General features: G+C 50.2%; 1 protein-coding gene across 15 annotated transcripts in view; it reads left to right on the plus strand.

Moving 5' to 3' along the window:
- SHANK2 (SH3 and multiple ankyrin repeat domains 2) overlaps positions 1-12,328 on the plus strand; it is a 671,410-nt gene that overhangs the window by 227,024 nt on the left and 432,058 nt on the right. The window lies entirely within an intron of this gene.

The following is a 12,328-nucleotide window of genomic DNA, read 5'->3' on the forward strand; positions in this document are numbered from 1 at the left end:
ACGTTTCAACATCTTGGCTGGAAGCTGAACGACTAAATGGAGGTAGATCCGTTCGGTCGTGGTTTGACTTTGATATTGATGAGGTCAGAAAATTCCAAATGCTGAAAGTGGTTTTCCTCTCATACATGATCCCCCCATGCCAACCCCTGGTTCAGGTTCAGCATTTCGTTTGTAATGAGAGTCACCTTGGTGCTGAAGCCCAGCATCCTTGGGAGGTAACTTGCCAATATCAATGCAGCTCTGGAGGCCTGTCCGAATCCCAGATTGCTGTGCAGCCTTCGGAGCTTCTGCTTGATCCCAGGACCAAAAGGACAAGGTCAACCAGAAGGTCACCCAGCACACCCGCGGATCCCCATGACCGTGTCTGAGCTGCAGTCATGGCACAATTGCAGATTAGAACTGTGGCAGGAAAAAAAGTGCAGCCACTCCCAGGTACAGGCAGAGTCTGTTTCCCTCCTTGGCAGCGTGACTTGCTGTCTACGTGGAGCATTGTCCTGAGGACACTGTGTAAGGAAGCCAGCCTGGTCTGCTGGGGGATGGGAGGATGCATGGAAGAAAACAGATGTGTTCCAGCCAACCACGAGGCCCATGTGAGGCCATCCCGCACCTGCCAGCCAGGCTGACCCTCCACTTAAACGCAGTCATGTGAGGGAGTCCAGAGCAGCAGTCCTCAGACCCATACGGCCCTTAGTTTTAGGGTGTTCTCTCAGGCACAATCTGTTTCACTGCTGCACTAGCAGGCAAAGTTCACTTTTCTTCCCAGTCTATTAAGATTTTTTTTTTATTTATTTTTTATTTTTTTATCTTGTTTGTTTGTGAGACGGAGTCTTGCTCTGTCACCCAGGCTGGAGTGCAGTGGTGTGATCTCCGCTCACTGCAAGCTCCGCCTCCTAGGTTCATCCTGTTCTCCTGTCTCACCCTCCCGAGTAGCTGGGACTGCAGGCGACCGCCGCCATGCCTGGCTAATTTTTTTGTACTTTTACTAGAGATGGGGTTTCACTGTGTTAGCCAGGATGGTCTTGATCTCCTGACCTTGTGATCTGCCTGCCTCGGCCTCCCAAAGTGCCGGGATTACAGGCATGAGCCACTGCACCTGGCCTTTGTTTTTTTTTGTTGTTGTTTTTTGTTTTTTGAGATGGAGTCTCACTCTGTCGCCCAGGCTGGAGTGCAGAGTGCAATGGCGCGATCCCAGATCACTGCACCCTCCACCTCCCAGGTTCAAGAGATTCTCCTGCCTCAGCCTCCCGAGTAGCTGGGATTACAGGCTCGTGCCACCATGCCTGGCTTGTTTTTGTATTTTTAGTGGAGATGAGGTTTTACTATGTTGGCCAGACTGGTCTGGAATTCCTGACCTCAAGTGATCTGCCTTCCTTGACCTACCAAATTGTTGGGATTACAGGCATGAGCCTCCATGCCTGGCCCAGTCTATTAAGTTTTATCATGAATCTATGTTGTCGTATCCAATGTATTTTGATAAAATATTTATCCAAAATCTGATCCTGCAACTGTCAAAGATGATTATGTAGATTTCCCCTGCTTATCTGCTAATGCGATGAATTATATTCGTCGATTTTCTTATTTCTGAAGTAAACCCCCCTAGCAATGATATCATCTCCTTAATATGTGGATCGCTGCATTCAATTTGGTGATACTGAATGGTGCTGTTTTAAGTCATTTGCCAATTATTATTTGCCAATTAACTTTTAATTCTCATGATAGTCATAGACGAATCATACCTGAATTATTATCTCCAGTTTCTGGAGCCTGACGGCGGGGAGGTTGTCTGTGGTGTCGGTGCTAGAAAGCTCCCTCTGGGGCTGTCCCGTGTCCAAGCCTGTAGCCCTGACCACTGCATGGTGCTGCCTGAGTGAAGTCTGGCCACAGCCCAGGGGGTCCCCTTCACTCCGCCATGGGAGGGGTGCTGGGGGCTGGACCTGCTCCACCTTCTGTGGGACTGAGGGGCTGTTTCATCCCCAGCCTCTGGGGATACCGGCAGAGACCTAAGCAAGTCTTGCTCAAATGCTCAGGGTCCTCCTCTAACCTGGGAGGCTCATTGGGTCACCCGGCATGAAACTACTCCTACAACAGCTTCCCAGTCCTCAGCTGCCTCCTCTGTCTGGGGGCCTGGCCCACGATGCCCCTGAGCCAGCACTTCAGGAGGTGTGGACGTTGCTTGCATCAGTCCCACCTCTATCTGGTCAGCCCTGTCAAGGTAGGTATAAGGTCCTGGAGCAACCAGGGGCTTCTCGGTAATATACATCGATTTGCAAAGGCCCTGGCCCCGTATGGGGTTTTAACAAAGCCCCAGGGAGCTGTTCTGGAACCACAGAGGCCTCAACTGCCTCTCCAGACTCTGGGCTTTAGCCTGGAGATGGGCAGAGACTCCCTTGGAGTTTGCAGGGGAGCTCGGCGACCCCTGACCTTGGTGAGCCAGGAGCCCAGGTGCCCTCCCTGCCGTGTTTGGAGGATGCTTGTAATTAAAGCATCCTCACCGGGCCCTGGGGTCTTTGGGCGTCAGTGGCTTCCTGAGTTGCCACAGGAGTCTGAAATAGATGAAGCTTCGTCATCTGGAAGGAAACAAAGACAGGGACATCCCAAGCCCTTGGTTTCCCTTGTGCCTTTCCGAGGAGCCGTTTTCCGGTTACGGTGAGGAGGTGTCAGGATCACAGAGCTACCCCTAAATAGCTCTCGGTGTCAGGAGGCACATTTCGTTTTGGCAAGAGAAGGAGGCTTCGCTGGGGCAGTGGAGTGGCTTTTCTCTGAGTTCTCGGTGCAGATCCCAGGAGCTTGTTGAGCAAGTGATGAGGAGAGAGGTGGCCTCCACCCTCGCCCGGGCTCTGCCTTCAGGGAACAGGTCGCGTTGTGGGTACCACAGCAAGGCCACAGCCTCTCCAGGGCCCTGGCCACCCGAGAGCCACTCTCAAAGGTGACAGTCCCGTTCCATGGCGTCCTCACCACTGTGAAGATCACTCCCATGCATTGCCCATGTCCCAGCCCCGAGCAGAAAGGCAGGGCTTTGTGGCACCTTGTCGGAGCCCGGGGCTGGCCTGCGTGACAGGTGCAACAGGCTGGACACTGCCTTAGTCTGTTCAGGCTGCCATCACAAAATACCATAAACTGAGCTGGGTGCAGTGACTCAATCCTGTAATCCCAGCACTTTGGGAGGCCGAGGCCGGCAGATTACTTGAGGTTAGGAGCTTGAGATAAGCCTGGCCAGCATGGTGAAACCCCGTCTCTCTGCTAAAACTACAAAAAATTAGCCAGGCATGGTGGCAGGCACCTGTAGTCCCAGCTACACAAGAGGCTGAGGCAGGAGAATCGCTTGAACCCAGGAGGTGGAGGCTGCAGTGACAGGAAATCGTGCCACAGCACTCAAGCCTGGGCGACAAAGAGTGAAACTCTGTCTCAAAATAAATAAATAAACTGGGTGACTTATAAACAATAGGCATGGATCTGTTATAGCTTCAGAGGCTGTGAGTTCAAGATCAAGGGCCAGCAGATGGGCTGTCTGATGAGGGTCCGCTTCCTGGACGGCGGTCTTCTTGCTGTGTCCTCACATGGCGGAAAGAGCGAGGCTCTCTCTGGGGCCTCTTTTCCAAGGGCACTAATCTCATTTATGAGGGCTCCACCCTCATCACCTCATTACCTCCCAAAGGCGCCAGCTCCTAACACCCTCACAGTGGGGTTTCCATTTCAACACATGAATTCGGAGGGGGCCTCAAATATCCAGACCATGGCAGAAATCCGCATGGCCCCTGGGCTCAGGGAGAATCATTTCGTCATTCAGAATGCAGGCTTACACGAAGCAGGAAGATCGTCACAGCAGGCCAAGTTCAGTGCTAGCTGGTATAGGATGTGGCACTTTGTGGTGTTCAGTGAAGGGTGGGTGGCTTAAGCCCAGGAAAGGTATTTCCCACACAATGCTGGAGCCGTCTAGGGAGCTGTCTTGAAAGGAGTTGCCTGATATAATGGGAGCAGTGGAATTCAGATCCTCGGAGAAACCAGACAGCCCCAGGTCCTCCTCGCCTGCCTGTCTGTCTGGCTCATTTCCCGCCATCAAGCCAGTCCAGGTCCCGAGTCCCAGTGGGGCTGTCCTTGCTCCTGGCATCATCCCACTCCACCTTCCACCATCCTGAGACCATGCCATGCCTAAGAGCACCCAGGCTGTTCCTCGCATTTCCCCACTGTATTAGTCCGCTTTCACGCTGCTGATAAAGACATACCTGAGACTGGGAAGAAAAAGGTTTAATGGACTTACAGTTCTACATGGCTGGGGAGGCCTCACAATCATGGTGGAAGGCAAGGAGGAGCAAGTCACATCTCACATGGATGGCGGCAGGCAAAGGTGCTTGTGCAGAGAAACTCCCCTTTTTAAAACCATCAGATTGACTGGGCATGATGGCTCATGCCTGTACTCCCAGCACTTTGGGTGGATTACTTGAGGTCAGGAGTTTGAGACCAGCCTGCCCAACATGGTGAAACCCCATCTCTATTAAAAATGGAAAAATTGGCCAGGTGTGGTGGCGGGTGCCTGTAATCCCAGCTACTCGGGAGGCTGAGGCAGGTGGTGAACCTGGGAGGTGGAGGTTGCAGTGAGCCGAGATCACGCCACTGCGCTGAAACTCAAGTCACTCAAGGTGACAAAGTTAGACTCCATTAAAGAAAAAATCATCAGATCTTGTGAGACTTATTCACTATCACGAGAACAGCATGTGAAAGACCGCCCCCATGATTCCGTCATCTCCCAACAGGTCCCTCCCACGACACATGGGAATTATGGGAGCTACGAGATGAGATTTGGGTGGGGACACAGAGCCAAGCCTTGTCACCCGCTTTGGTCTTTAAGTTCCTCAGAGGCTGAGAGTGCAGCTTTTTAGGTGAGGCATGGGATTGCAGTCCACACCACCTGCAGAACCTGAGCAGGTAGCTTCACCTGCTGTTCCCGCCAGCCCCCAGCCTGCCTGCACCTCCTAAACACGCTCGGGCCCTGTGTGCACCAAGCACTGTCCTTTGGCATGAGACTCAGATAATTTCCAGGCACCCACCGTGTGGTGGTCTGATCCTTCTCACCACTTGTTACTCGAGTGGTTCATTTCTGAGTTTGTGGGGCAGGCAACACCAAGCGAGGAACAGGTGCCCCCATGAAGTCTACGGGTGTCCTTGATGGGGTGGGTGCAAGGACTGGGTGGATAGCAGGGGCTGCCTAATTTAATACAGATTAGGGGAGTGAAGGAAGCACCAGATACGAGGGTCTCTGCTGGGAATTTGGGGTGCTGCTCCTGGAATGGGCTTCACCTGCTTACACAGCATCAAAGTGCTGCATTTTGGGGAGAAGGAGGGTTTGGGGCTCAACAGAGCTCAGGGCTCTAGGAAGATGTTCAGGTGGCATTTTCACTGGTTTTGCAGGGCTTTGCATCTGGCCCACAGCACCTTCTCCTGGTACTCCAAAGCTGGATGATGGATTAAGAAGAGAGGGGACAGGAAGTCTCTGTGCTGTTGCAATGCAGGTGGCAAAAGAGACAACAGGGCCCCAGGAGTCAGGGCTTCCAGCCAGTGGTCATGCACAGAGTGTGTGGCAGGGGTCTGGACCGATCTCGAGCCCTGGGGCCCCAGCCCCTCCTGGACAAGCCCTGGGCACCCATACTGTCTTTCCCAGTGACGCTTGCCAGTGATGAGTGTGATGGATCGAGTCCCCAGTCTTTCTATGATCCTAAGTCCTAGTGGGCTGTGATTGTCATATTATAGGCTTTGAAGATGTGCTTCAAAGCTTGAGGCTAAGATAATGTTTATTTTATTTTATTCTATTCTATTGTATTCTATTCTAATTTACTTTATTTTATTTTATTTACTTTATTTTATTTTGAGACAGAGTCTTGCTCTCTCGCCCAGCCTGGAAGGCAGTGGTGCAATCTCGACTCACTGCAACCTCCACCTCCCGGGTTCAAGCAACTCTTCTGCCTCGGCCTCCTGAGTAGCTGGGATTACGGGCGCCAGCCACCACGCCCAGCTAATTTTTTTATTTTTAGTAAAGATGGGGATTCACCATGTTGGGAAGGCTGGTCTTGAACTCCTGACCTCAGGTGATCCACTCACCTTGGCCTCCCAAAGTGCTGGGATTACAGGCATGAGCCACTGAGCCCGGCCGGCTAAGTTAATGTGAGGTGTAAGCATTTGAGGTGCTAAGGAGGAGATGGTTGTCAACTTTTGAGTTAGGAGAATAGATGGAGACTCCGCCTTCTCCTCCAGTTGGTAGATCAGTGGAGTGGGGCCATGCTGTCTCCTGGGCTTGGCTCCCGAGATGCACTGCCCTGCAGAGTGGCTCCTGTTGAAAAAAAAAAAAAAAAGTGTGAGCTCCCTTTTGACATTCCTGCATCTTTAGGGGTCCCTGTGGCCCTGAGTGCCAAGAGCAGAGCCCCCAGCTCCTAGCAAGGTGTCCATCTGCTTTCCTCTACTTGTTAATCCCAGTGCCATCTCTTGCAGGGGGCTTTGCCAGCACCAGCAAAAGGTCCCCATCTCAGATATGATTGCTTCATTCCAGGAAAACCCAGTTTACAGCACCGAGGACTTACAACTGGGGGTGATTCCCACAAGAACTCATCCTTTGGTGCCCTCATCACACAAAACTTCAGCCATCGATGCTGCTGGAACTGTAGATCACACTTCAAATGCAGGATGTCATTCATAAGGTCACAGCAAAGGCTCCAGAAAGTGATGCTAACTCTGTCTTGGGGCAAGAGCTAAGGGGAGTCCCCTGACAGGCAGCCCCCAGGGGCACAGCAAGAAAGCCCAGTTCTGAGGGAGACAGGTGGGGAGGCGGCGGGAGCTGGGACCTCGGCCCCACGCTTGGCTGAGAGAGGCCAGCGAGGGAGGACGCCCTCTGCATCTTCCCTGGAGGCCCCGCCTCTCCCTTTCCTTTGAAATCCACAGAAGAGAAACACAGACTGTTGCTTTGTGTTACATAATTCTTGTTTAAATGTCCATAAAAGGCCTTCCTCCTTCCCAGCCAGCAGATACGGAAGTGAGAATTAGGATGATTTAGAATGCCAGTGAGGCGTCTCATACAAATGCCCAGTGTGGTGCAGTGACACTGCCCGGGTGGCCGCCTGCTGCTCTGCTGTCCAGTGGCGTGGCACAGAACTGGCTGCCCGTCATCCGAATTCTCCCAGCCTCCTGTCTGTCCAAGGGTGCCGGCCGGGCCTCAGCCTTGGAGACATCCTGCCTGTTGCTGTTTTTCAGGGCTCCCTGGTATTGTCTGTCCCCAGATGCTTTCCAGGGCCATGGTTTCTTGTCACCTCCTCACTGCAGAAGCCAGGGTTCCCTTTGCTTCACGTGTGGATTCCTCCCATGACCTGCCAGTCTGTGCCTTCTGCGCTGACCTCTGACCTTCCTCCCTCCACACATCCATCTTGCCGGTCTTGCTGGCACATTCACCACGTCTGACATTCATCCTGCTAACCTTTGCCTGAGCTGTAACCCCCGCCAGGTGCTCCTTCTCCAGGTACTCCAAAGCTGGTGATGTCTTATGAAGGGAGGCGACAGGAAGTCTCTTTGCATCCCGTGGGGGTGAGGGGCTCCTTCCTGCTCTGGGTTTCTTTAAACCCTGACATTTTCCCCTCAAGGTTGCATTATGGTCGTACCCCGCGGGCAGGCATCTGTCTGTATTACTGAAATGTTGTTTGAAACAAGGAAGGAGGAGGACAGTTGAATTAATGGGGGGAAAACAGGTGAGCTGTAGAGAGCTGAGTTCTCATTTCTTCACTGGCTCCCCTCCAGGCCTCTAGGGCTCTGAAAAACCTGGACAAAGCAGCATCTGTTCTTACAGGACTTGTCCTTCCCCTGCGCAGGGCACTTTTCACCATAGAAGATCCTGTGGGTGCCCAGCCTGAGTGTGGCTTGTCATAACCCTCGAGAATAATTTGTCATTTGTTTCTTGTGCTTCTGTGTTTTACAAAGGTGTGTGACCTGTGATTATATCATAACTTTTTTAAAAAACGCCCTAGTCCATGAAAATGACAGCATATTATATGCTAAGGTGATTAGATGAAGATTTTGAACCCAAACGGCTTGAGTGAATGTCTTGGCTTCGGTGCTGACTGTGATGTGGAGCAAGTTTCTTAATCGCTCTGTGCCTCAGTTTCCCCCTCTGTCAAGTAGAGATAATGGTGCCCACTTCATAGAGTTGTTAAGATCAAAAGAGGTCGCTCCCGGGAACTCAGAGCAGCGTGTGGCACCTGAGCCCCAGCTGCATCTCTGCTATGAGTGTTCTTTTCGCTACTATGTACACCTGCAGCCACAGAGACAGACCCCACTCTCTGCCTTCCTCATGTCACCCAGACCAGCAGCCTGACAACAGCTGGACAACACTGAGCAATGCCGAGACATCACATAAGAGCCAGTTCCCTCTTCCTTCTCCCAGAAGGCTTTTCCTGGGAACCTGTGATAAGCCAAGCATAGGGCAGGCAGTGCCAGAGGACAGGCAGGAAGCTGCTTTCTGCCAAGACGATTTTCTAGGCCTTGAAATCATCAAGGGGAGAAACAGTCAGGCAATTATCACAAGTAAACGTTTGCATTGTTCTCATTTGCATTTTGAGCTGAGTCCTTTAGACCAGCAGGGAGGTGCCTGGGCTTAAGCTCCTAGGGCTTTTCTTTGGAAGGAGAATCCCGGAATCACTAGGGGATGGTCCACGTGTGTGTTACTTCAGCAGCTGTCCTAGGTGTGTGTTCAAGTGCAGATGTGGCTGTGCACTTGTATGTATCTGACTGTGCATTTTTGTGGGGTACTGGGTGACCTGGGGAGTGGGTTACCTTTACAATGAGCAGTCTGCAGTGTTCGAAGATGTAGTCAGTCATCATTTTTCTAACCATAGCAACCTTTTTTTTTTTTTTTTTTTTTTAAGACCGAGTCTCGCTCTGTCACCAAGCTGGAGTACAGTGGCACGATCTTGGCTTACTGCAGTCTCCACTTACCAGGTTCAAGTGATTCTCCTGCCTTAGCTTCCAGAATGGCTGGAACTACAGGTGCATGCCACCACACCCAGCTAATGTTTGTATTTTTAATAGAGACAGAGTTTCACCATGTTGGCCAGGATGGTCTCTATCTCTTGACCGGTGATCCGCCTGCCTCAGCCTCCCGAAGTGCTAGTATTACGGACGTAAGCCACAGAGCCTGGCCCATAGCAAACTCTTTTAGGGTTGATTGGCCACGTGCCAGGCACTGCTCTAAACCTTTACTTGTGAGATCTCAATAAATCCACACACCAAACTCATTTCACAGGTGAGAAAACCTAGGTTTGTGGATTACACGTAATGCCCAGTGTCACATAGTACAAGTCTGGATTTACACCCAGGCAGCCCGGGCCAGAGCCCATGCCCTCCACCTCTGTGGCAGCATCCCTCTGCCAGTCCGCCAGTTTCACCTCAGGCATTCGGCAAGGGCTGGTCTATAGGAATGCGGGAGAGATGCCTGGGCCTTGTGGGCAGAGAGGCCTCGGGCCATCCTGGAGCCAGCACAACCATCAAGGCCCTGGAGAAGGAAATGTCTGGCTCAGCCTGAGCAGGCCAGGGCATGGGTCCACATTGCTTAAGTTGAGTTCCCAAAGCTGAGCTGGAGGTGTGTTGTAGGAAGAGGTGGTCTCCCTTTGGGAGGAGGGCACCTCGGCTTCTATCTCTCTGAATGTGGCCTGGAGACATGCTTATCTCTAAAGCCACCTTTTCTACCTTTGTGCCCAAGGGAAACCACCACTCAGGAAGCTTCCCCCACATTCTCCCACTGCTATGAAGAAATACCTGAGACTGGGGGAAAAGAGGTTTAATTGATGCACAGTTCCGCATGGCTGGGGAGCCCTCAGGAATCTTACAGTCGTGACATAAGGCACCTCTTCACAGGGTGGCAGGAGAATGAGTGTCAGCAGGGGAAATGCCAGACACTTACAAAGCCATCAGATCTCATGAGAACTCCCTCACTATCACAAGAACAGCATGGGGGAAACAGCCCCCGTGATTTAATTACCTCCCACCGGGTCCCTCCCTCAACACATGGGATTATGGGGATTATGGGGACTCAAGATGAGATTTGGGTGGGGACACAGCTGAACTATCTCACCCCGCAACTCTGCCCTGTGGTCCTGCCACAAGTCCTTGGGCAGAGACCATCTAACTCTTGAAACCAAGGGGTGGATCTGATGATCTCTGAATTTCTTTCAGGGTTGTTTTGCCTTCTTCTTGAAGAGTGACATACATTTGTGACCAAATAGCTCTATCACCCTCTTCTGTCAAATCCAAAACGTCCGACAGTCTTCTTTAATTTGTTTTATCTCCGTCCCCTTCTGTTCAAACTGGCAGTGTTCCTGCTCTTATAATCTCATACATTATCAAGTGATGTTCCAGCCATATCCTTGGTGTTCGTTTTGTTGCAATGTGGATAGGCTTTTTCATTTTTTGCCATATGGATAGACTAAGAATCTTCCAAATCTTCCAGCTCTGGTTCCTTTTTGCTTCACAATTCCTTCTTTGATTCATCTCTCTCCTTTTGCATTTTACTATAAGCAGTCAGGAGGATCCAGCTGCTCCTTCGACACTTTGCTTAGAAATCTCCTCAGCTAAATATCTGATTTTATCGCTCACAAACTCTACCTTCCACAAAAATACTAGAACAGTTGAGCCAAGTGCTTTGCCACTTTAGAACAAGCATCACTTTTCCTCCAGTTTCCAGTAACGTGTTCTTCATCTCCATCTGATATCTCAGCAGAATCATTCTAACATTCATATTTCTAGCATGCACCTCAAAACTCTTCCAGCCTGTAATCATTACCCTGTTCCAAAGCAATTCCATAATATTTTTAGATATTTGGGTTTTTTTCACCAACACCATATTTATTAAAAAAAAAAAATATATATATATATATATGTGTGTGTGTGTGTGTATGTGTGTGTGTGTGTGTGTATTTGGCCAGGCACAGTGGCTCATGCCTGTAATCTCAGCACTTTGGGAGGCAGGCCGATCACTTGAGGCCAAGAGTTTAAGACCATCCTGGCCAACATGGCAAAACCCTGTCTCTACAAAAAAAAAAAAAAAAAGGAAAAAATATATATGTTATTTAGCCAGACATGGTGGCACATGCCTGTAATTCCAGATACTTGGGAGGCTGAGGCACAAGAATCACTTGAGCCTGGGAGGCAGAGGTTGCAGTGAGCCAAGATCACACCACTGCACTCCAGCCTGGAGGACAGAGCAATACCCTGCCTAAAAAAAAAAAAAAAAGTGTGTGTGTGTGTATATATGTATATTATGAGACATTTCAGAATAGACTGCTGCTGCCAACAGCCAATAATTCTAAATAAAGTCCTAACTTATTCCACAAATTTGAGCTTTAAAAATACTCTTTAGGAAAAACAAAATAAAAACAGAAGAGTGAAGACTTTCTGAGGAATATGACCTAAACGAAAGGTCCTTTGAGGCCTACAGATGCCCTAAGTAAGGAAGAAAAAACACAAAACCAAAAATCTCCCACCCTACCTTACCAGATCACCTCATACACACAAGAAAAAAAGGTTGATTTAAATTAATCAAATGAAGTAAGCCCATGTTGGGAAGACGTTATAAATATTTGTTATAGCCACACCCCACTCCTGACACTAAAGTTTGCATTTGTTTATAATTTATTGTAAAGAATTGGCTCACAGGTTGACCAATTTGAAATCAGTAGATAAAGCTGGAAACTCAGGCAGGAGTTGATGCCTCAGTCTTGAGGAGAAACTTCTGTAGGAAACCTCGATTTCGGCTCCTAAGGCCTCCAGCTGATTGGATAAGGTCCACTTAACGTTATGACTTGACATCAGCATATTGTAGATGTAAGTGTATTTCTGCAGGCTGGCATCTGAATGCCTGGCTCTTTTGTGGGTTGTGTGCATTGGTCCTGAGCCCAGTGTCTCTCCTTCTGAGGCACTGTGTGCCTTGCCCGTGTGGTCTCTGGTGCTGGCCTTCCTTCCAGGTCTCCATGGCCATCCTAGGAGACTTGGCTTTACCTGCCTGGCTGCTCTCCCATATCAAAGATCATGCATCTTTAGGCAACAGATCTGTAGGGCCTGAGTTGGAACAATTTCCTGTAGGTGATGGTTTTGGTGCCACCCATCTGGCTGTGCATCTATCTGTGGGTAGAATTTTTCCCACAGAACTGAAATCCGATGAGTTTTAAATGCTTTCTTTGAGGTTTCCCCCTCTCTCCAGTTATGTAGATTGGCATGCCTCTAATCGGATAAACAGGACTCCGGGGTGTGAGAGCTGGAACTAATCAAGCCCCGTGGGAACACTAGACATAGTCAATGGGGA

Source organism: Macaca mulatta, chromosome 14, assembly GCF_049350105.2.
Source record: "Macaca mulatta isolate MMU2019108-1 chromosome 14, T2T-MMU8v2.0, whole genome shotgun sequence".
In the NCBI taxonomy this organism is placed as follows: domain Eukaryota; kingdom Metazoa; phylum Chordata; class Mammalia; order Primates; family Cercopithecidae; genus Macaca; species Macaca mulatta.